The following is a 24,359-nucleotide window of genomic DNA, read 5'->3' on the forward strand; positions in this document are numbered from 1 at the left end:
AGTCTTCGGTGCTTCAGAGTCGGTGTAGGAACCAGGCAGCACAAGAGCCCCTTGTCCCACTCCACCTCCGGCCTGGCTGCTGCCAAGCAGCAGCGGGGGACTTCCTTCCTAGAGTCACATGCAGAGAAGACACTTCACAGGGCCAGAGGGAGAGCCAAGCGCCCTGGGTGGAATCACTACTATTATACCGCCATCTGAATCTGCCTGAGCCTTCACGTTTGAATGTGGATCCATTTGTCTGGAGGTCTTTATTCAGTGTCTCCGGGAAAGGATGTCAGGGCTGTTCCTCTAGGTGGCAGCCCCACAGGCCTGGCTGCTCTGCCCTGAGGACCTAGACATAGGTCCTGGGTCCTGTTCTCAGCAGCTGAGTTTGGTATCTCTCCTCTCACTCCCTGTTCTGTCTCTGGCGTTGCCAAACTGAACAGAGACTTGGGGGAGAAAGAGTGGAATTCCTCATAGAATTAGGGAGTCCTGAGAGAATCCAAGATGGCTGAACAGGTAGACACCTAGCCGCAGCCACACACAACAATTTCAATAAGATACAACTAAAATATAAAAGGGACATTACCCAGAACTACAGGAAAGTCAACTGACTGTAAATTCTACAACGAGAAGCAAGGAGAAGGCCAGAAGGAAGCGCGGAGGAGCTGTAAAAGCCTAAGGTACAGAGACGCGCAGCGCGCGCAGAGAGGACGGAGCCGGAGAGGAGGGGCAACTGAGTGCCTGGCTGGCGTTCCCTAGCAGGAAGGAGATAAAAGCTCCGACTGTGCTGGGCCCCAGTTCCGACTGCTCTGAACCCTAGTTCTAGGCCAGACCCCGGGGACCCAGGCTCATCCAGAGGGAGCTGGGCTGTAAGGTGGAACCCCATGGGAGAGGCGAAAGGAGGTCCCGGAGGCACGCACATTACGCACAGAGAAGGGACGGTTGGCTGTGCAGCAGAATTGCCCTGGTGGGAAGGGGACTGGGGCTCCAGACTGCTCTGAACACCACCTCCAATCCCACTTCCAACTGAACTGAACCCCAATACCGGGCTCATTGGGGGAGAGCCTAGACTGTTTGGGAGCAGGCGAAAATCGAGGGCACCTTTCTCCCAGAGGCGCTTGCAAGTAGTACTGAAGGACCCTGAGACCCAGGAGCCGCATAGGGCGGGGCTGACAGAAGCCAAAGCTGTAGGCTCCACCCTGAAACCCTACCCCATCTGGGAAACTGCGAAAATGCAGTTTAGAGACGAAATAGATCACAAACGAAAGAAATGGAGGACAAAAAGCTTCTGGATATAGAGTTCAAACTACGCTTATAAGGTTTTTCAAGAATTTCCTAGAAAAGATCGATAAGACCTATGAGGATATGAAAAGGGATCAACTAGAATTAATAAGGAATCAACAAGAAATGATAAGGGATCAATAAGAAATAAAGAATACATTGTCTGAAATAAAAAATATTATACATAGTCCTAAAAACAGAATGGAATATCGCAAGAATCAAGTCAAAGATTGGGAACATAAAGAGCCAGAAGACACTCCTCCGCAGAAGATAGAAGGCAAGAGAATCCAGAAAATTGAAGATAATGTAAGAAACCTCTGGGACAACTTCAAGCGAACCAACATCAGAATTATGGGGGTCCCAGAAGATGAGAGAGAGCAAGATATCGAAAACATACTGAAAGAAATAGTGACAGAAAACTTCCCCCACCTGGTGAAAGAATTAGACTTACAAGTCCAGGAAGCGCACAGAACTCCAAAACAAAAGGAATCCAAAGAGGACCACACCAAGACACATCATAATTAAAATCCCAAGAGCAAAGGACAAAGAGAGAATATTAAAAGCAGCAAGAGCAAAGCAGGTAGTTACCTATAAAGGAGCACCTATATGATTGTCAGCTGATTTCTCAACAGAAACCATACAGGCCAGGCAGGAATGGCAAGAAATATTCAAGGTGATGAATAGTAAGAACCTACAGCCAAAGATAATCTATCCAGCAAAGCTATCACTCAGAATCGAAGGCCAGATAAAGAGCTTCACTAATAAAAAAAAGTTAAAGGAGTTCATCACCACCAAACCAGAATTATATGAATTGCTGAAGGGGGTTCTTTCAGAAGAGAAAGTAAATAAAGATAAAAATTATGAACAACAAATATGTAACTATCAACAAGTGAATCTAAAAACCAAGGAGATTAAAAAAAAATCTGATGAACAATATTAACTATTGAATATAATAGAATCAGAGGTATGGAAGGGGAGTGAAATGACGATTCATGGGGAAAAGGGGAGAGGGGGATGTGGAAAGAGACTGAACATAAACTGTGCACCTATGGATGAGGACAATGGGGGGTGGGGAAGGGGCAGAGGGTGGGGTGGGAACCTGGTGGAGGAGAGCAATGGAGGGGAGGAAAAAAAAAAGGAACATTTGTAATAATATGAACAATAAAAATTTATTAAAAAAAAAAAAAAGAATTAGGGAGTCCTTGGGAGAGGAGATGACTTGAATGTTGATGGATTTCCATGATCTTAGTGTTCGGTGTAGTTTGTTTTGTTGCTTGTCTAGCTCCTCTTCTGCTTCTGAGTTTCCGCTGTTCATCACCCCTTTGGGCATGTGGCCTTTTCAAAAAGAAGCAGAGAGGCAGTTCTGGGCTCCAACTGTCTCCCCCAGGCTCTCTGAATGCCGCAGTAAGTGACTTTCTTAGGTGGGTGGGGATCTGTCCCCACCCCTTTCATTGTGTTCCAGAGTTTCCTGTGCATTGCCTGTAACCCTTTACCAATCTGCCAGGCGCCTTTTAACACAAAAGGGAGGAGATGAGGGAAGTACTGAGGAAAAACATCCCTATAAATAGCCCTCTTGAACAAAATTGTTTTCCCAATACACAGTTGTTGTTAGGCCTTGAAGCCCAGAAATCTACCTCTGCACTCTCCTCTCCGCCCACTCCAGCCTTCCTCAGTGTGCCTGGTGTTCCTACTGCGTCTGCTCTGAGGTGGAAATGCTCTGGATCCCCACAGGCCCTTCACCAGCTTCGGACACACTGGCTTTGGGCAACCCGCGCTCCATGCCTGCCTCTGCCCCATGCTTGCCCCGTGGACTCGGTTGGACAAATCACTTAGCCTCTCTGAGCCTCACTTACCCTGTCTGTTAAGTGAAAGTGACAATATCTACTTTGTAGGGTTGTTGTGAGGATTAAATAAGATAGGAGAAATGCCCAGCACTTTTGTTACCAATTCAAGGTTCATGTGCCCAACGCTTCCAAAAAGGCTAATATTAAAAATGCCAAGTGAGCCAAACCAGTTTTAGTGGATAGAGTGTCGGCCTGTGGACTGAAGGGTCCCGGGTTTGATTCCGGTCAAGGGCATGTACCTTGGTTGCGGGCACATTCCCAGTAGGGTGTGTGCAAGAGGCAGCTGATCGATGATTCTCTCTCATCGAGGTTTCTAACTCTCTATCCCTCTCCCTTCCTCTCTGTAACAAATCAATAAAATATATAAAATAAATAAATAAATAAACAAACAAATCAATAAAATATATTAAATAAATAAATTAATTAATGAAATAAAATAAAATAAAAATGCCAGTGTTTGGAGTAAGGAAAGTTATATTGACCGAGAAGGCTCCAAACTTGAGAAAATGGGGGTGGGGGAAGCTTACAGCTTCCTCAAATCCATCTTAAGAGAGCCCAGAATTCAGGCTTCTTTTATGTCCAGGGAAGGGACAATGGTCAGGGCAGGATAAGAAGTGTGTGATGACTAACGGAAGACATCTAGGCACCAACTGAAGAGCAGTGGTGACAGCAAGAAATCTAGAAATCTCTTTGTGTCTCACACTTGAGCGGTGCCCCGCGCCCCTTCTCACATCTCTCAATTGAGTCTAGTTTTGAGGATCCTGCAAATCTTGGCCAAAATATCAACCTTCAAGCAGAAGTCCTCAAATAATTAACATTTTTATAGCAGGAACTACAGCCTGAAGGCCATTGGAGAAATGCAGGCTGCAGTTAAGATCGAGTTAGCTTGCCTTGGCCTAACTGCGGTGGCTGCCTTAGCCCTTGCAGCTCTGTCTTTGTCCAGAAGATCATCCAGAAGGACTTTCGGTCTAATTAGCATATTATGCTTTTATTATCTATATTAATAAAAGCCTAGGTAGTCGTCATGTCCTCATGCTGTCATAATTCATCCCCAGGGTGGGCAGGGCTTGACGTTGTGTGCGAGGTATGGGGGTGGGTCCTGGTGGCTGCTCCATGTAGCTTCTGCTGGGGGTCCCATGGCCCCATGCAAGCTGTGGAAGTGGGACCCTTGGCTCTGGCCTACCTCTTTGGGGCAATCCATCGGGGAGCCTCAAAGGGGTAGGTGGGACCTACTTTTTTGGGCAATCCATCACAGGGCTCCCGCACTGTGAGGGCACAGGTCAGGCTGGAGGACCCCCCATCCCCCAAATGCATGAATTTTGTGCACTGGCCACTAGTTATAGATATAATTTCTAGTTATGATGTGGTTTGAAATTATTTACTTTATATATATTTTTAAATATTTTATTGATTTTTTACAGAGAGGAAGAGAGAGGGATAGAGAGTTAGAAACATCCATGAGAGAGAAACGTCAATCAGCTGCCTCTTGCACACCCCCTACTGGGGATGTGCCTGCAACCAAGGTACATGCCCTTGACTGGAATCAAACCTGGGACCTTTCAGTCTGCAGGCCAATGCTCTAGCCACTGAGCCAAACTGGTTCTGGCTACTTTATATTTAAGTGCTTAGAATCTGGAAAACTTTTCAGAAAGGTAAGATTGCCTCTTGTAAAACAGATTTCAAACAGGGAAGATATATTGCTGTTGGTGGGTTATTTGGCAAGTGGTTCTGATTGGGGCTCACACTTTGCTGAATATTTCTAGTGTCGCAACACTTGTTTTAATTCTTATCTTGAGAACACAGTATGCAGAGTTAGTCTGAGGGCAGGAGTTTGATAGGTTACAGATATGTCCCCCTCAAAATACAATAGTACCCTAAAATTGTGAATATTTTTAAGTTGGATAATGTGTTCCTGTTGCTTTTCATTTTATCTGTTGTTACTGGACTTCTCTCTGAGTCAGAGGATGGGGCTGTCTCCTCCTCGGCTCTTATCAATCTCACAAGAAAGATTTCAGATGAGTGACAGATAGCAGCGGTGACGCAAATCAAGAAAATTTAATTAAAAATACATTTGGCATTAAGCACAAGCAGGCAACTTAGCTAGTCTGAGCACACCGCCCAGTAGAGATTCAAAGGGTTTTGTACCCTTCTCCCTATAAGTTTCAAAGTGTCCCTGCTGTATACCTTAGATAGCAGCCTGGGTTTCAAAGTGCCCCTCTACGTTGTTGTGGCTCATCTCAGAGCATTTGTGCACACTTTAGTCATCTTGTTGGGCAAGTGTTAAGACAGCTGACTTCTTTGTTTAGTGGGTGAAATAAAACTTAACCCTTCTGCTTGGTTGGTGTGGCACCAGTGGTTGAGCATCAACTTATGAACCAGGAGGTCACCAGTTCAATTCTGGTCAGGGCACATGCCTGGGTTTTTGGGCTTAATCCCCAGTGTGGGGCATGCAACTGACCAATAATTCTCTCTCATAAATGATATTTCTATTTCTCTCTCCCTCTCCCTTCCTCTGGAATCAATAATAAAACTATATTTAAGCTGAAATCGGTTTGCCTCAGTGGACAGAGCGTCAGCCTGAGGATTGAAGTGTCCCAGGTTCAATTCCGGTCAAGGGCATGTAACTTGGTTGCGGGCATACCCCCAGTGGAGGGTGTGCAAGAGGCAGCTGATGGATGTTTCTCTCTCATGGATGTTTCTAACTTTCTATCCCTCTCTCTTCCTCTCTGTAAAATATCAATAGAATATATTTTTAAAAACTATATTTAAAAAACAACAAACCCCCCACCTTTCTGCCTACTGGCCCCCCTTTTCTGCTCTAACATTCCGCAAGTCATGTTTGTCCTTGGGTTTAGCTGGAATAAATGGCGTTGTTGAGTCTTTGCTCTCTATTTCCCAGGCCAGGGTGATTTAAGCCATGTATTCTCTGGTTAGGGAGAGAGGTATTAACCTTTTTCTCTTAAGCTTCATTGATTGGGGAAGATAGGAACTTATGATTCACTAGCTGACTGCAAGATGCCCAAACTGTTTGACTTTACTTAATTATTTTGGTCTCAGTTTTCCCATTTTACTTGCCCAGGAATTTTCCTAGCTTCTTACTATTCTGCCACACTTTTGGATATGTTTCCAAGTTTGTGGGGGCTAGTGGTGATAAGGAAATAATACTAGATGAAATAAAAATTACACTTGCAAAATCTTATGTCTATTTCAGGAAACATTCTGCTTTTTAAAATCCTCAGTATTCATATATTTAGTTCTCCACACTAATCCTTAAAGAAGCTAGTCAGATGCATACAAATCTCATTTACTTGCTCAAATTTTCCAAAGAAGATGTGTGTGTGTGTGTGTGTGTGTGTGTGTGTGTGTGTGTGTATCCATCTCAAGTTGATTTGATTTCATGGGAAGTCCTCTCTGATTTCCTGGGACCTGATTGTTGAGAGCATCCACAGGTTTCTGCTCTAATTTTTGGTAATTAGGAGAACCTATTGAGTTAGATGTCTGCCTAGGGATGTTTTAAAACTTTCAAATTAACATGTGTATGCCTGCATTTACTCTTAAAAGTGATCCTTCCTAAACCCCCACATTTCCCAGACAAATCTGCTCCATTGTTAAACCATATGCCAAAGTGTGTGTTCTGATTTTTGCTTTAGAAAAGATGGCCAATGTTATGAACTGAATGTGTTTCCCCTACATTCACTGTTGAAGTTTTAACCCCTTAGCACTTCAGAATGTGACCTTTCTTGGGAAGTAGGGTGGTTGTGATGTGATTAAAGTGAGATGAGGTCAAACTGGAGTAGGCTGGGTTCCTGATCCAACAAGACTGGTGTCCTTATAAAAGGGAGAAAATCGGTCACAAACTAGAAAATATCTGTAATTCTGGCTGCCACTGGCATTAAGCAATTTTATACAATGAATGCTCATTTCAGCATGGAGTTCCACTGGAGGTCAATAAAAAATAGTTACGAAAAAGAGGGATTCACCTGATTGTGGAGGATGGTAGGACAAACAGTGTTATGGAGACTCCCTCTCCCGGATTTTAATGTTTCAAAGGACTGTCCTGAAACACCAGAGAAAGGAAGCCCTGTGGGGTGACTGTAGCAGCTCTGAGTGGCCTCTCTGGCTCTGGTCCCTTGCTGCTCCATTCCTTCCCCCACCTCTGCGAGGGCTTCCGTGTAGATGTTACATCCCAAGCCCTGAAGGCTAGAATTTTTAAGAGTCTGCAAAGTCTGGTTAGTTATACTCAGCATTTATGCATTGATTCTGTCAATCATATTTCGGGGGTCCTCTATATGTCAGACACTGGGTTTAGTGCTGAGGACACTAAGAGGACACCATGCCCCATCCCCCTATGCAGTGCACTCACTGGCAAGAGAGCTAGGCACACTGGCAATGGCCATATCATGAGATACATGGCATGGTGGGAGCATTGAAGTTGAAGTGCCCTATTGCCTGGCAAAGTCAGAGATGGCACCTTAGAGGAGGTGACCCTGGTGGAGACTCGACGAGTAACTAGTTGTTCCTGCAGATGACAGGGGAGAATAATTTTAGGATATCAAGGATAGCATTTCTAGAGATGCAGAGCTGTGTAAGCCCAGGACTTATTCAGGGAATTGAAAGCAAGAGAAAGTGTTGGGTGTGGAAGAAATTGATGGCATATCTAGCTTGTGCTAGTCTAGAGTTGACCCTGTTGGAGCTGGGGGAAGAGGGGGAGTCACTGGAGAGTTGTTAGCAGGGCAGTGTTAGCTGAGCCCAGCAGTGATGTGGGGTCATCAAGCGGCTGCAAAACTAGGGCAAGGACACTAGTATTTCTTCTCACCTTTCACCCTTGGCGAGCGGTGGAAATACATCCTGTTTCATGTCTAACTTCTGGAGTCAAACTTCTTTTTTATTTTTAAAATATATTTTATTGATTTTTTACAGAGAGGAAGGGGGAGGGATGGAGAGCTAGAAACATCGATAAGAGAGAAACATCAACCAGCTGCCTCCTGCACACCCCCTACCGGGGATGTGCCTGCAACCAATGTACATGCCCTTGACCGGAATCCAACCTGGGACCTTTCAGTCTGCAGACTGACGCTCTATCCACTGAGCCAAACCAGTTTCGGCAGGAGTCAACTTCTTGGGGTCAAATCCTGGCCTTGTCATTTCTGTAGTCCCACAACGATTTTGATTCAAAACCTGAATATAAAATCAGGTAGACTGGTAAGAGAATTTAATTTAAAATCTAGAATGAATACTCTATTCTGCATGGAAAATAAGTCATAGATTTTAGAAACCGTGGAGCTCTAACTTTAGCCTGTATCTCTAGAAATTATCTGTAAGATGATCATCACAAAGTTAACTTGCATATCCTTTCACTGTATTATAATATCTTGGCCTGTAGGAACCTGGCTTGAATTATGAAAATGACCAGAAGGGGCAACCCAGTCATCGTCAACATTTGAGATGTGGGTTTGCCATCTAGTGGGCATCTTTGAATCTGTATGCATTAGAGACACATAAATGTTCACACACTCTCTCTCTCTCTCTCTCTCTCTCTCTCTCTCTCTCTCTCTCTCTCTCTCTCTCTCTCTCTCATAGTTTCCAACAATGGCTCTTAATCTTTCTCTCCCATCATCAACACCTAAAGGTCAAATGATATTTTAGACACTTCACCGTTTGTGAAAGTGTCCTAGTTTATATGTATCAGGAGTATTAGAATGCTTTATAATGGGTGTGCCTGTGGAATAATAGCACCACATGAAGGGTTCTTTCAAACTGCGTGGACTCCTGCACACCTGCTTTCTTGCTCCCGTTCGAGAATTACCTATCTGGAGAAGAAGGCAGAAAGAAATATCACCATCATCAAGGCATAGTGCCTATTCCCTGGTAGATACCCAGAAAACTTTTCTTTCTTCTTCTTCTCCCCACTCTCTCCCATAAAAGTCGAATTCCAAATTACAGTTCAACGGTTGAATGTGCATTTGGCGAGCGAAGCATTACTCTATGTGTGAAGTCCTTGGCTCAGTGAATACAAAGATGAGTACAACTTGGCTTCTCTGTTAAGATGCTTACAGTAGAGAAACTTCCAGCTTTATAACGAAGTTCCAGCAGGTTATGTCTCAAGTATTTTTTTTTGGGATAGAGTTTTTGAAAATTAGAATTTGGTTTTCTTTTAGAAATAGCATGGCCATAACACTAGTTCCCCAGACTAAAAAGAAAGATCATTGGACATTGGGGAAGGCTTGATTTACAGTTATATTTGAGTGGCAGAGACTGAGAAGTGAACAGGCCCAGAAAGGGAAGTAAGAGCACAGCGGAGTGTGATTTATGGAAGTCTGGAGAGGAGGACAGAGATTTGGGGGCTGCTATTATGTGGTGAGCGAGATTGAGAGGGAGAGCAAAGGACAGAAGATTTAAGAGGCTTTGTTATGCATTATGAGTGAAATCCCCCTTTGATTTTTCATGACACTGCAGTCAGATTTAAATTGCCTCTCTGTTATTTTTGGATGTGGGTTAGTGTTTCCTTGGAAAATATGACTGTGCAGAGACCAGCTCTGGAAGTGGCTTAACTTTATCTGGAAAACATAAATGTGTAGACCATGAAACTTTAAAAATAGATACATTATATTTTTCTCATATGATTTAAACCTGAAATTTAACAAAACTAAAAAGATAATTATATAATGAATACCTATTACAAAAGTAATACATGCACTTGATTAAAAAATTCTAAAGGTATGGAATGGCCCCTGGCTGGTGTGGCTAAGTGGTTAGAATGTTGGCCCGCACACTGAAGTATTGCATGTTCAATTTCTGATCAAAGGCATGTACCTGGGTTGTGGGTTCCATCTCTGGCCCCAGTCAGGGTGCATGTGGAGGCAACCAATTGATGTGTCTCTCTCACATCAATGTTGTCTTCTTCTTCTTCTTCTTCTTCTTCTTCTTCTTCTTCTCTCTCTCTCTCTCTCTCTCTCTCTCTCTCTCTCTCTCTCTCTCTTTCTTTCTCTCTCCACCCTCCTTCCTCTCTCCCTTCTCTTCTTCCCTTCCACTCTCTTTTGAAAAATCAACGGGAAAAAGTATCCTAGATTGAGTATCAACAAAAACAAACAAGTAAGCAAATATAAAAGGTATAGAATGGCATTAAATGGAAAAAGGAAGAAGATTCCTGCTTCATTCCTTAAACTTCTCCCTCACCCTCATGTTTTACCACCCAAAGGTAATCACCTTCATGAGTTTGTTTTAAATTCTTTTGGTGGTTAGTACTATAATTATAAACTCTACTAGAGGCCTAGTGCATGAAATTTGTGCAGGGATGGGGGGGGAGGGGGGGGGCAGAGAGACCCCTCAGCTGGGCCTGCACCCTTTTGCAATCCAGGACATCCCTTTTGCAATCTGGGACCATTGGCTCATAACTGCTGGCCTGCCTGCCTGCCTATTGCCCCTAACCACTCTGCCTGCTTGCCTCAGTCATCATACTACTGTTAATTGATGCATGAGTTTAGATAAATCAAAAACTAGTGGTATAATATTACCTTATAATAATAAAAGGGTAATATACTAATTATACCAGATATCTTCTGGATGTCATTCTGGACGTTCTTCCAGAAGAAGCCGAGGTCGGAGGGAAGCCAGGTCCTAGGTGCCTGCGGGTGGCTGGAGGAGAGAAGCAGCCTGGGTCCTGGGTGCTGGAGGGCAGCCGGTACTGGCAGTGGGGGGAATGAAGCCTATTCTTGCATGAATTTTTACGTATTGGGCCTCTAGTCATAATAGTCCTATCTAATAAAAGACTAATAAGAAAATTGACCAATGGTCCAACACACAAGAGGGCTGCCCCCATGTGGTCAAAGATGGCTGCCTCCATGTGGACACAAGATGGGTGCCACAAGATGGCCAGCAGGGGAGGACAGTTGAGAGGGACCATGCCTGCAAGGGAGGGAAGTTGGGGGCAACTGGGTCTGCAGGGAAGGGCAGTTGGGGGGAGGGGACCAGGCCTGCAGGGGAGAGCAGTTAAGGGTGACCAGGCCTGCAGGAGAGGGCAGTTAGGGGCAAACGGGCTGGCAGGGGGGCAGTTATGCATCAATCAGGTTGGCATGGGAGTGTTAGGGGGTGGTCAGGCTGGCAGGCAGAAGCGGTGAGGGGCAATCAGGAAGGCAGGCAGGTGAGCAGTTGGGAGCCAGCAGTCCTGGATTGTGAGAGGGATGTCTGACTAAATGGGCAGTCAGACATCCCTTGAGGGGTCCCAAATTGGAGAGGTTGCAGGCTGGGCTGAGGGACACCTACCCACCTTCCACGAATTTTGTGCACTGGGCCTCTAGTCATAATAATAAAAGCATAATATGCTAATTAGACTGGACAGCCGAACAACCTTTTGGACGTCATTCCAGACAAAGCTGTGGTGGCGGGGGCCGAGACAGAGGCAGTTAGGGGTGACGAGGCAGGCAGACAGAATGGTTAGGGGCAATGGGACAGGCAGGCCACCCTGGCCAGTGTTGCTCAGTGATTATAATATTAGCCCATGCACCAAAGAGTCATGGTCAATTGTACGTATCTGGGTTGCAGGTTAGAACCCCAGTCCCAAATGTAGCAAGAGTGGAAGGCAACCAATTGCTGTGCCTTTGTTCCCTCTCTCCTTTCTTTCCTTCCTTTTCACGCTCTCTAAAAATCAATGGGGAAAAAAATCCTTGGGTGAGAATTACAAAACAATAACAAATTTTCCCCGGTCTCTTTGTTATTCCTCCCTCCTGTATTGCCCAGGCCTCAAACCCCAGGCAAACGTTATGTTTTCTATTTGATCTGTTTTCTCTCACTATAGATTCCTTTGCATTTCCTAGAGTTCAATGTAAACGGAATCATACAGTATGTTCTTTTTCCCCCCACTCAGCATAATTTTGAGATTCATCCGACTATTGCAATAATCAATAGTTTCTTTTTTATTGCTAATTAGTATTCCATAATATGGATATACCACAATTTGCTTATCAAGTAACCTGTTGATGGTTATTTGGATTGTTTCCAGTTTTTGGTAATTACAAATAAAGGTATTAAAAACATTCATGTATAAGTCTTTGAACATATTTTCTTTTCTCTTGGGTGAATATCAAGAAGTGAAATGGCTTGATCATACGGTAGTGTATGTTTAACTTTTTTTTATTTTATTGTATTTTATTGATTTTTTTACAGAGAGGAAGGGAGAGAGATAGAAAGCCAGAAACGTCGATGAGAAAGAAACATCGACCAGCCACCTCCTGCACATCCCCTATTGGGAATGTGCCCGCAGCCAACGTACATGCCCTTGACCAGAATCGAACCCGGGACCCTTCAGCCCGCATACCGACGCTCTACCACTGAGCCAAACCAGTTTCGGCTATGGTTAACTTTTTAAGAATTTGTCAAAATATGTATATCCAGACTTGGAAGCATGGCTGGACCTCAGAAGGAAGAGCGGTAGGGTTGGGTGGGAAGAGATGAGCCAAAGAACTTATATGCATAAATGCATATGGACACAGACAATAGTGTGGTGAAGGCCTGGAATCACGGGGTAGGTTTGGAATGGAGGTGGTCAATGGGGGGAAAAAAGGAACATCTGTGATACTTTCAACAATAAAGAGAAATTTAAAGAAGAAAAAAAAGAAATAGTCAGACTTTCCAAAAGTGTTGTACCATTTTACATTCCCACAGAACTGTATGCGAGTTCCAGTTGCTCCATATCCTTGCCAATACGTGGTATGGTCAGCCTTTTTAATTTTAGCCATGCTAACTGGGTATGTTTGTCTCCCTGTGGCTTTAAAAAAATATTTTCATTGATTTCAGATATGAAGGGAGCAGGAGAGAGAGAGATAGAAACATCAATGATAAGAGAGAATCATTGATCTGCTGCCTCTTGCACATCCCCCACTGGGGATCCACACCGGGGATTGAGGCATGCGCCCTGATGAGGAATTGAACTGTGTCCTCCTGGTTCATAAGTTGATGCTCAGCCACTGAGCCATACCAGCTAGGCTCCCTATAGCTTTGCTTTGCATTTTTCTAATAACTTACGCTATTGAGCATTTTTTCATATGCTTATTTGCCATTCTATATCTTCTTAAATGAAATGTTTGTTCAAACCTGTTGCCAATTAAAAAAAAAAACTTAGATTGTTTTCCTTGTTGAATTTTGAGGCTTCTTTATATATTTTGTATACAAGTTCTTTATCAGCTATATTCTTTGAAAAAAATTTCTCCCAGTCTGTGTATTTCCCCACTCTCCCCCACACACACTTTTTAAAACAGAAGTTTTGAATTTTAAATTCAGTTTAAAAGATTTTCTCTTATGTTTTCTTCTAGACTGGGTTTGGGTTTTACATTTAAGTCTATGGTTCCTTTTGAATTAATTTTTTTATATGGTGTGAGATCAGATGTTTTCTTTAAAGGAGTATCTGGTTGTTCAAGCATTTTTTATTGAAAGGCCACCCTTTCTTTACTGCATTACAATTGTGCCTTTGTCAAAAATTCATGTATGTATGGCTTCATTTCTGGAATCTTGATTATGTTCCATTAATCTATCTCTGTACTTATACCACACTGTTTTCATGGTGATAGCTTTATAATAATTCTTGAAGTAATGTAATATTGTTATTTTTCAAAGTTGTTTTTAGGAATTTTAGGTCCCTTGCATTTCCATATGATTTTTAGAGTCAGCTTGCCAATTTCTGGGGGGAAAAAAAATAATAATGTGTTGGGATTTTTTTAAAAAAATATATATTTTATTGATTTTTCTTACAGAGAGGAAGGGAGAGAGATAGAGAGCTAGAAACGTTGATGAAAGAGAAACATCGACCAGCTGCCTCTTGCACACCCCCCACCGGGGGGATGTGCCGGCAACCAAGGTACATGCCCTTGACCGGAATCGAACCCGGGACCTTTCAGTCCGCAGACTGACGCTCCACCACTGAGCCAAACCAGTTTCGGCGGGATTTTTATTGAAAATGCATCAAACCTAGATTCAATTAAGGGAAAATTGACATCTTGACAATATTGAATCTTCTGACCCATGAACAATGTATATATCTCTATTTACTTAGATTTCTTGAATTTCTTTAGCAATATTTTATCATTTTCAGTGTAAGATGATTCAAATTTTTTTGGTCACATTTATTCTAGTCTTTCATATTTTTGATGTTATTGTAGTTTTATTTTCAAAATTTTCTATTTCCAATTGTTCATTGCTAATATGTAGAAATTCAATTAATCCTATATAATAAAATCCTAATATGCTAAGTGTCCAGTTACCCAGTCATCCATTCAGCCAATCAAAGGACAATATGCTAATGATATGCTAAGGCCGCTCAACTGCTTGCTATGATGTGCACTGACCACCAAGAGGCAGACACTCCGACTAAAAGGTTAGCTTGCTGCTGGGATCCAGCCAATTGGGATTGAGTGAGATGGGCTGGACATGCCCTAGAGCCCTCCCATGGTTCCTTCCCAGCTGGTCAAACTCCCCATCCCCGATTGTGCACCAGTGTGGTCCCTCAGCCTGGCCTGCACTCTCTCACAATCCAGGACCCCTCAGGGAATGTTGGAGAGCTGGTTTCAGCCTGATCCCACAGGCCAGGCCAAGTGACCTCACTGGTGCACAAATTCATGCACCAGGCCTCTAGTTTTTGTATATTAATATTATAACTTCACTAAATTACTTTATTAATTTTAGTAGCATTTTTGTAGATTTCATTGGTATTTCTGCAGACAATCATGTAATCTATGAATAAAGACAGTTTCTCTTATTTTTTCCCCCAATCTGAATTCCTTTTATTTCTTTTCTTAGACTATGATTTCATATGATTTTAGTTTGCTAACATATTAATGTTATTTCTATTAGATAGTGAATTATAGAATCCACTAGCTATCTGGGCCTGGAGTTTTCTTTGTGGGAAGGGTTATATCTACAAATTATATGTGGATTTTCAACTGAGTGGGAGGTCAGGACTCCAAACATTCACACTGTTCAAGGATCAATGATATAATTTATATTTTTTCAATGGAACTCTTTAGGTTACTAGTACTTCTTGTGTGAACTGTGGTAATTTATGTTGGTCTGCTCCAACCATGAAGACAAGAAGAGAAACAGCCCAGAGATGGAAGACGCTAATGACACCTGGCCACACTAGCAGTCAGCAGCTGTGTGTTGCTGCAGGTTGCCCAGGACCAAACCAGAGAGGGTTGAACTTCATTGACACCATCTGTCCATCATCTAGATATCATTGCTGACATGTACACATAAGAAACTATTTGACATTAAAACTGGGCTGGGTCTCAGAACTGTTGGACACTGAAATTGGGACTCAAACATTTTTTTTTTGTTATTATATGTTTATTTCTAGTCTGCAGTTGCAAGATTTTTCAAAGAAAAGAAATGGGGAAAAATAGTTATAGATATAAAGAACCATTAAACAGACTGTCAAACTATAGCAGGAAGGAAAGGTTGGTGGGAGGAGGGCTGTAAGAGATCAACAGAAGAACTTGTATGCATGCATATAAACATAACCAATGGATACAAGACATGGGGGGGGAGGGGTAAGTGAAGGCATATGCAGGGAGGGGGGTGGAGGTAGAGGAGGCAGGGAGTAGGTCAAGGGGGAAAAAAGGAGACATATGTACTACTATTTGTAATCCTTCAAACAAACAAACAAAAAACAAAAACAAAAACAAAACAGTGTTGTTAAGTCATATATCTCTACTAATTTTTGTTGTTGTTGCATATTTGGTCTAGCAGTTATTGAGAGAGGAGTGTTGGAATCTCTGACTAGAATCTATGACCACTATTTCTTGTGCAGTTCTACCAGTTTTACCTTTATGTATTATATTTTGAAATATTCTTGTTAGGCTCAAAAATGTTAGGATTGTTATTTTTTTTTGTTGTTGGTGATTTGACACCTTTATTCTTATAATTTTAAATGACCTTCTTTATCCCTAATCATATTTTAATATATATATTTTTTTAATTGATTGCAGGGAAGAAGAGAGGAGAGAAAGATAGAAACATTAATGATGAAATAGAATGATTGATTGGACTCTTTCCGCATGCCCCCCACCAGGGATTGACCTGCAACCAGTGCACATGCCAGGATTGAGACTCAAACCATGACTTCCTAGTTTACAGGTCAACAGTCAACCACTGAGCCACACCAGCTGGATCCTGGTTATATTTTTTACTCTGATTTTAAAGTAGCAAATCTTGTTTTCTTTTGACTAGTATTAGTGTGGAATACCTATTTTCATTCTTTTATTTTTAACCTATTTATTTGATATTTAAGGTACACTTTTTGTAGGCAGCATATAGGTGGTCCTGCTTTTTTTATTTTGAAATCTGATAATCTCTGCCTTGCAATTAGGGTGTTTATACCATTTACATTTAATGTGATTATTAAGGTGGTTAGATTTGACTATATCATCTTGTTATTCAATTTTTATTTGTCCCTTTTCTTTTCTAGTTTTCCTCTTTTCCTGTTTTTTTTTGACCTTCTTTTGGACTAATTGAATTTCTTTTAAAATTTGATTTTATTTCCTTTGTTTCTAGTTGATAATTCTTCATTTTGTTATTTTAGTGATTGCTAAGGGTTTATGGTATACATATTTGTCTATCACAGTCTACCTTAAAGTGATATCATACCACTTCATGTGTAGTATAAGAACCTTATAATAGCACTAGAGGCCGGGTGCATGAAAATTTGTGCACTGGGGGGAGTGTCCCTCAGCCCAGTCTGTGCCCACTTGCAGTCCAGGAGCCCTAGGGGATGTCTGACTGGGAGCGGGCCTAAGCCACAGTCCGGCCTCCCTCTGTGGGATGCAACCGGATGGGCTGATCAGGGGACAGCACCAGCGGTGAGTGGCCCGCCCTACTTCCCCCACCCCCCAATTGCTCTTCCACCGCCACTGGTTACTGCCGCCCCCCGCCCCCCATTTCCGTCCCCTCCCTCAGCCCTCTGGCATGTGCCTTGGCTGGCCTGGCGCTGCCTGCTAGGCCCCTCTCCCCCGCTCCCCCCTCCCTCCCCCGCGACAGGTTGTTCCACCATTCGGTAAATTTACATATTTCATTTTTATTATTTAGGATACTTTCATTTATTCCCTCCTCATCTATATATTATTGATATTGTGCATTTTACTTTTCATCTCTAAAAGTTCAATTAGGGTCTTTCTTTATAACTTCTATGTCTCTAACATTTTGAATATATGTAATACCACCATAATAATTGTCTTGATGTTCTCTGTTAATTCTAACATCTATTTCAGTTCTGGGCCACTTTTGACTGATTATTTGTTAGTTGTGTTTTCCTGCTTCTTTGTATACCTGGCAAATTTTGTTTGGATGTGAGACATTGTAAACTTTACCTTATTGGGTGCTGGATATTTTTGTAACTCTATAAAGTTCTTAAACTGGTTCTGGAAGACACATTATTTGGATACAGTTTGGTTCCTTTGGGTCTTGTTTTTACAGTATAATAGGCAGATGTGGAGCAGTGCTCATTGTAGGTCCAATTTTTCTCTACCAGTGAGGCAAGACTTTCCTGAGTACTCTACCCAGTGCCTCATGAATTATGACTTTATCCATTCTGGTTGATGGAAATAGTAACTATTTATTCCAAGCTCAGTGTGAGGGATTGGAACTTTCCCTTTAATCCTCACAGATGGTCTTTTCACTGGCCTGGGACAGTTTCCTTACATGTGTGCTTGTATGAATATTTAAGGGGGACTCTTTGTAGATCTCCAGTATTCAGTATCTGTGTCCTCTCTCTATTATTCCATCCTATGAACTCTAGCTGTGTCTGTGTCCTCTCTCTATTATTCCGTCCTTTGAACCCTAGTTTTCCTGGAATCTAGGTTCTGTCTTCTCAACTCAGGGAGTTATGGACTCCCTCACTCTGCCATGGTTTGGAAACCTTTCAAGGTAGGAAGCTGGGGCAGTAATTGTAGGATTCACCTCCCCCCCGACCCCCCTCCCCGCCGCCGGCCCTCCCCTCCCCCGTTTCTCAGAGATCACTGTTCTTTGTTGCTAGATATATCTTGAAAACTGTTGTCTTATATATGTTGTCTTTTTTTTGGGGGGGGGGTATTGTTTTTTCAGATGCTTTAGGTGGGATGGTACATCTGGTCCTTGTTACTTCATCTTAGCCAGAGGGAGGTCTAGTCATTGTTTTTTCCTCTTTGAGATGTAATCCTTTCTCTCTTTTTTATTTCAACTTAAAATTTTTTCAAGGCTTAGAAAATTTGTAAAAATTATTCAGAGAACACCTGTATACACTTTGTCTACATTAATCAAATATAAACATTTTGCTACAGTCTCTATCTCTCTCTTTTGCTCACAGGCATTTTAAATGAACCTTTTGGGGGAAATTGCAGACTTCATGATACTTTGCTAAATAATTTTATTTTTTAATCCTCACCTGAGGATATTTTTTCCATTGATTTTTAGAGAGAGTGGAAGGGAGAGAGGAAAGAAAGGGGAAAGAAAGGGGAAAGAGAGAAAGAGAGAGAGAGAGAGAGAGAGAGAGAGAGAGAGAGAGAGAGAGAGAGAGAGAGAGGTGAGAGAGACATACCAATTGTTTGAGAGATATCTATTGGTTACCTCCCAAACTCACCCTGACTGGGATTGGTGCAGGGGATTGAACTATAACGGAGGTATGTGAACTTGACCAGGAACCAAAGCCATGACCCTTTGATCCATGGGCCAACACTCTAACCACTGAGCAAAACCAATCCGAGCAAACAATTTTTAATAATAAGTTACTTTTCTATTAACCACAATACAACAATAAATTTCAAAAAATTTGACAACGATAGAATATCTATATATATAAAAGCCTAAGCTACCATTATGATGGAACAACTGGAATGACCAGTCAATCAGTTGCTGTGATGCTCAAGGCAGGAGCTGCCCCCTGTGGTCAGTGTGCTCCCACAGAGGGAGTGCTGCTCAGCCAGAAGCCATGCTCACAGCTGGTGAGCACAGCTGTGGTGGCAGGATCCTTACTTAACTCCGAGGCAGCATTCCTGGGCAGTGGCAGCAGGCACAGCAGGCCAGGATGAGTACAAGCTGCCTGATGCCGGCCCCAGTTCTGGCTCCTCCCTGGCCACCCGCTGTTTGGCGCACTGCTACATCATTCAGGGGATGTCCCACTGTCGGTTTAGGCTCTATGCCCATGGTGATCAGGCCTAAACTGGCAGTCGGACATCCCCTGAGGTGTCCTAGATTGCAAGAGGGTGCAGGCCAGGCTGAGGGGACCCTCCCCCCACCAGTACAAGAATTTCATGCACGGGGCCTCTAGTTATTATATAATATAGGATCAGCTTCGATTCTCTATTGCCATATAGCAAATGACCCCAAACTTAGAGAGTGAAAACAATGTCTCATGATTCTGTGGGTCAGAATTCAGGTATGGCACAGTGGGAAGAACTCATCTGTTCTATGATATCTGAAGCCTCAGCTGAGGGTGACTGTGAGTGTGTGAGGACTGGAACAGCTGGGAGTTGGCTGGGTATCTCCTGGCTTTCCTCCGTGGTTCGCATGGGTTTTATCACAGCACGGCAGCCTCTGTGTGGCTGGGCTTCGTACATGATGGCTCAGGGTTCCAAGAACAAGTGGTTTTTGAGATCACCAGTAATACAAATTGACATCAAACATGAGAGAACACCATGAGGATTTAATATCATCTTTTCATATTTCTGTCTAAAGTACATAACTGGAATTTAATCATGAGGAAACAATCAAACAAGCCCAAAGTAAGGAATATTCTATAAAACAACTGGCCTGTCTTATAGAATGACACTTACAAAAATGTCATCATTATGAAAGACGAAGAAAGATAATTTATTTCAGATTAAAAAGACACTAAAGCTGATATAACAAAATCCACAGACTGGGTGGCTTAAACAACAGAGATTCCCCTCCTCCCCCCTCATGATTATGGAGGTTAGAAGTCCAAGACAAGTTGTCAGCAGATTTGATTTCTTTTTAAAAAATATATATTTTATTGATTTTTTTACAGAGAGGAAGAGAGAGGGATAGAGAGTTAGAAACATCAATGAGAGAGAATCATCGATCAGCTGCCTCTTGCATACCCCACTACTGGGGATGTACTCGCAACCAAGGTACATGCCCTTGACTGGAATTGGACCCGGGACCTTTCAGTCCGAAGGCCGACGCTCTATCCACTGAGCCAAACCGGTTTCGGCCAGATTTGATTTCTTATGGGGCGGCTCCCCTTGGCTTCCAAGTGGCTACCTTCTCCTTATGTCCTCACAGGGTCATCCTCTATCTGTGTTGTCTATGCCCTAATCTCCTCTTCTTTATAAAGACACCAGTGATATTAGATTAGGGCGCACTCTTTTAATGATCTCTTTAAAGGCCCAATTTTCAAATAGAGTATTCTTGAGAGGTACTGGGAGTTAGGATCTTAACGTATGAATGGGAGGTGAGGGGAGGTGGGAGATACAATTCAGCCCATAACAGAGATTAAAGAGACCCCTTTCTTCCTTGATGTGTGGTCTTATATCGGAAAAATGTTACTATAAAGTATATTATTGAGACGACTGGCAATGAGTATGTGCAGTGTGGTAGAATAAAAATAGCCTTAAATTCTTTGGCATTTCTCTCACTGAGAAAAGGGTATATATTTCCCCTTTAAATCCAGGATGCCCTGTGACTGCTTTGACAAAATATAGTGAAACAGCAGCAGCTTTTTAAAGCTTCGGTTCAGAACTGGCATAGTTTCACTTCCACTCTACTTCACCCATCAAAGCAGTCGCAGGCCAGCTCGGATCTAAACAGAAGGGAAATACATCCCCATTTCTCAGTGAGAGGAATGTCAAAGAACCCAGGTTTATTTTCAATCTACCACACCGGACGTTTTCATTGCCAGTTGTCTCAATACTTTGAGGCATTTTTTTTTTTTCCAGTGCAGGAATTTAAACGTCAAAACTCCTTGGCGTCCTTTCATCTGAAGCAGTTCCTTACCTTTCCTTTTCTTTCATGATATTGACATTTGGTTTGGGCTTGTCTTGTTGCCTTATGATTAAATTAAAACGGTGCACTTTTGGCAGAAATATAACAAAGGTGACGACGTCATGTCCTCAGAGCATCACATCATGTATGGTGGCCAAATTGTACTATTGGTTAAATTAACGTGGAGTACGTATCTGTCAGATGTCCCCAATCTAACGGTACTCTATCAACATGGTAATGTTTGAAATTTTCAAAAAACAAAACTAAACTGTCATGTATTTTTTGTTAGACAATTCTAAATCTGTTCGGTATTAGTTCTGCTGATTTTTTTTTTTTTTTTTAATGTGAACTTTATTTATTTTTTTTTTTGGATCCTCTGGGACTAAGTGGAGGATGCCTCTTCCAGAGGGAGTTTCTATGATTGGCGCCTAGTGCATGGGGCACTCCTCGGTGCTCTTCACGGCCTTGCTCCACCCGGGGGGCGGGGCTGGGGTTTGGCTCTTCTCCCCAGAGCTCAGAGAGCCTTTTCGGGGAGGGAATTAAGGAAGCGCTCCGCATTGGCTCCAGGCTCTCAGTTCACTTAAAGGACGTGCATTCACTGCTCCTTCCAGCGCCCCGGGGAGCTCGGTCTGACCCGGGCGGAGCTCCAGGCCGGCGGCGGAGAAACCGGCCGCCCTCGGGGCGGAGCCGGCGCCCGGAGCCTCCTCGGGGAGGCGGGGCGCTCCCCACGCCGCTCGCCGCCTCTCCTTCCTCCCTCCCGGGGCGCCTTCTGCTGCCGGGTCCGGTGAGTACGCCCGGCCCGCGCCCCACGGAGCCCGGGAGCGCGATCGGGTGCGGAGGGCGGCGGGGCGCCCCTGAGCACCGTCTCCGGCGGCGGCGGGCGGTGCGGGCCGGGCCGGGGCGCGCGGGGGCCTCGGAGGGGCGGTCCTGCTGCAGCCGAGCGGCCGGGCCGGGGGAGCCAGCGGAGGCCGACCTGGCCGGGGAGCCCCGGCTCTGCCGCCGGCGGGGAGCCAGGCAGATGCTGCCAGGTAGGCAGAGATTCCGGGGTTCCTCCCCCATCCTCCCAGGCCGGGCTGCAGGGTTCTGGGGGTGGTGCCCCTCCACCCCCAGCTCCTCCGTCCAAGCTGGCACACCAACGTGGAAAAGCCCCTTGCTCATCGGAGCCTCCTTCCTCGGGTTTTTACCTGGAAATGGACTGTGGATCGCAGCCTGGGGCCTGCGGGCGGAGCGGTGGTGAGAGCTAGCTGGATTTTAAAGTTCTGCACACAAATTGGAGCTAGAGTAGTCACAGAATGTAATGCACAGCACGGGGAATGCAGTCAGTCATGCAATAACTATGTGTGGTGCCAGGTGGGTATAAAGGTCTAAACACTATGTTGTACACCTGAAACTAATATCATATTGAATGCTAAGTGTAATTGGGAAAAGAACATTTAAAAAATGAGTACTTCTGAGACACCTGCCTTTAGTCAGGCTCTGTGTCTGTCCAGTGTCTATCTGTGCCTGTCTGTTGACCTTCCATTAGGGCTAAACCTAGATTTGGGGGGTGGAGGGGAGAGTTCAGGAGAATTTGGATTGAGAAAAAGCGTTTGCGTTGGTAGCCTTAGAACAGCATGTAACAACCGGTGGGCGTGTGTCCACTTGAAGGGTTCTACCGTGGGTGGGGGATGAGGCCACGGAGGCGGCCAGGCACTGAGAGACCTCTCCAGCCCTTTGATGATGGAAAGGAGGAGGAAAAAGATTGTAATTTGAGGGTTGAGGAGAGTTTTTTTTTCTTGTTGAATTAAAAAAATATTTTTATTGATTTCAGAGAGGAAGGAAGTGGTAGAGAGAAACATCAATGATGAGAGAATCATTGGCTCCCTCCTGTACCAGCCACACTGGGGATTGAGCCCACAACCCAGGCATGTGTCCTGACTGGGAATTGAACTGTTGACCTCCTGTCTCATAGGTCCACGCTCAACCACTGAGCCATGCTGGCCGGGCTGTTGTTGAATTTTAAAATGTCTACATTTTTAAAGAAAATAATATATTGAAAATGCAAGAAAGTCAAGGAATCTTGACTAGGGATGAATAGGATTCAGGGTCCAGATTGAGAGATTGGGTTTAAAAAGAGGGACAGAGGACTGCTTCAGGCACCTGGCCTGGCAGGAGTGCTGGAATGTGTCTCTTAGGGGAGGAGATGGTGCTGTGCTGGATCATCATTTATCTTTTTGGAATTTCATCTGCTAGAGCAGAGTTGGTCTTTAAGCCTCATGAAATTGCAAACAACTTTCATGATTCATGCTTTGATCAGATCAGAAACATCTGTTAAAGAGAAGTACACTGTTGGACCACAATCTTGGGGGAGAGAATAAAACCAGCTCTGTTATTTTATATGCCACTTGATAGGATAAGTATTTAGTATCCACATTGAGTTGAGGGTCATTTAATGTGTGCTTTTTCCAGAGATGCATGCAAATGATTTAGGAACTAACCATTTCTTTGGAGATCTTTGTACTCAAAAGTGGGAACATCCAAAGCAAATCAGTGGTGGTTTTCTTCTCTCTCTCTCTCTCTTTTTTTTTTAAACCATCAATGCACAATGGTTTCTGAAACCAACCTGGGTTCCTGTTGAAAATATGAATTCTCTGGCATCACCTCAAGCCTTTGAAATGAAACACTCTGTGGGTGGAGTTTAGGAATAGTAATTCCAAACTCAGACCACAGGATTCTCTGGCATTGAAAATTATTGATAGCCTGTGAGGTTTTTATTTGAGACTTGGGTTGTTGGGGTCTCTTTAGAACATATTTCCTTGAAAGTCATTTGAATGAACTGCTGACAAACTTACGTGACAGAAAGTTATAATCCCTTTCTATTGTGTCATCCCAAAATTTTAATGTATTTTAAAGGGAAATTATGTAGTCATTTTGCCTGAAAAAACAAAACAAAACATTGCTTATGATCATAAAACCCTATTTTAGAAAACATTAGAAGATATAGAAGAAATAAAATTTCGTTAATTCTGTAATGAAGAAACAGCCATCAGTGATTCTTTCTGGCATTTTATATATAAAAGACATGCACACACACCATAATTGGGATTATATTTTACGTACATTTTTTTTATATTCCCTCTCTCTCTTTTTTTTTTAACTTAGCCATTATGAGCACTTTCCCACATAGTTAAGTTTTTTTTTTTTTTTTTTAAACACCATTTTAATGAAAGTATATGGTTGATGGAGTAGAAACCTAAAAATGCATTTTTAAAATCTAATTTTCATATATCCGTACTGCTTTTCCTCACCAGG

General features: G+C 43.2%; 2 protein-coding genes across 6 annotated transcripts in view; one reads left to right on the plus strand and one right to left on the minus strand.

Annotated features, from left to right (window-relative positions):
- The window catches only part of ADPRH (ADP-ribosylarginine hydrolase), a 433,494-nt gene that overhangs the window by 354,787 nt on the left and 54,348 nt on the right, over positions 1 to 24,359 (minus strand). The gene's annotated exons all lie outside the window — the stretch shown is intronic.
- The window catches only part of B4GALT4 (beta-1,4-galactosyltransferase 4), a 32,841-nt gene continuing 30,069 nt past the window's right edge, over positions 21,588 to 24,359 (plus strand). Inside the window, exon 1 of one of the 5 annotated variants that reach the window (XM_084873356.1) lies at positions 21,588 to 21,852. The gene's annotated coding sequence lies outside the window, so the exon portion shown is untranslated. Of the gene's footprint in view, positions 22,097 to 22,148; positions 22,302 to 22,370; positions 22,419 to 24,359 lie in introns of those variants that run through there. The other 4 variants (XM_084873357.1, XM_084873355.1, XM_084873359.1 and 1 more) reach the window with 4 other exon arrangements.

The sequence above is a fragment of the Pipistrellus hanaki genome (genome assembly GCF_964339955.1).
Source record: "Pipistrellus hanaki genome assembly, chromosome: 2".
Taxonomy (NCBI): domain Eukaryota; kingdom Metazoa; phylum Chordata; class Mammalia; order Chiroptera; family Vespertilionidae; genus Pipistrellus; species Pipistrellus hanaki.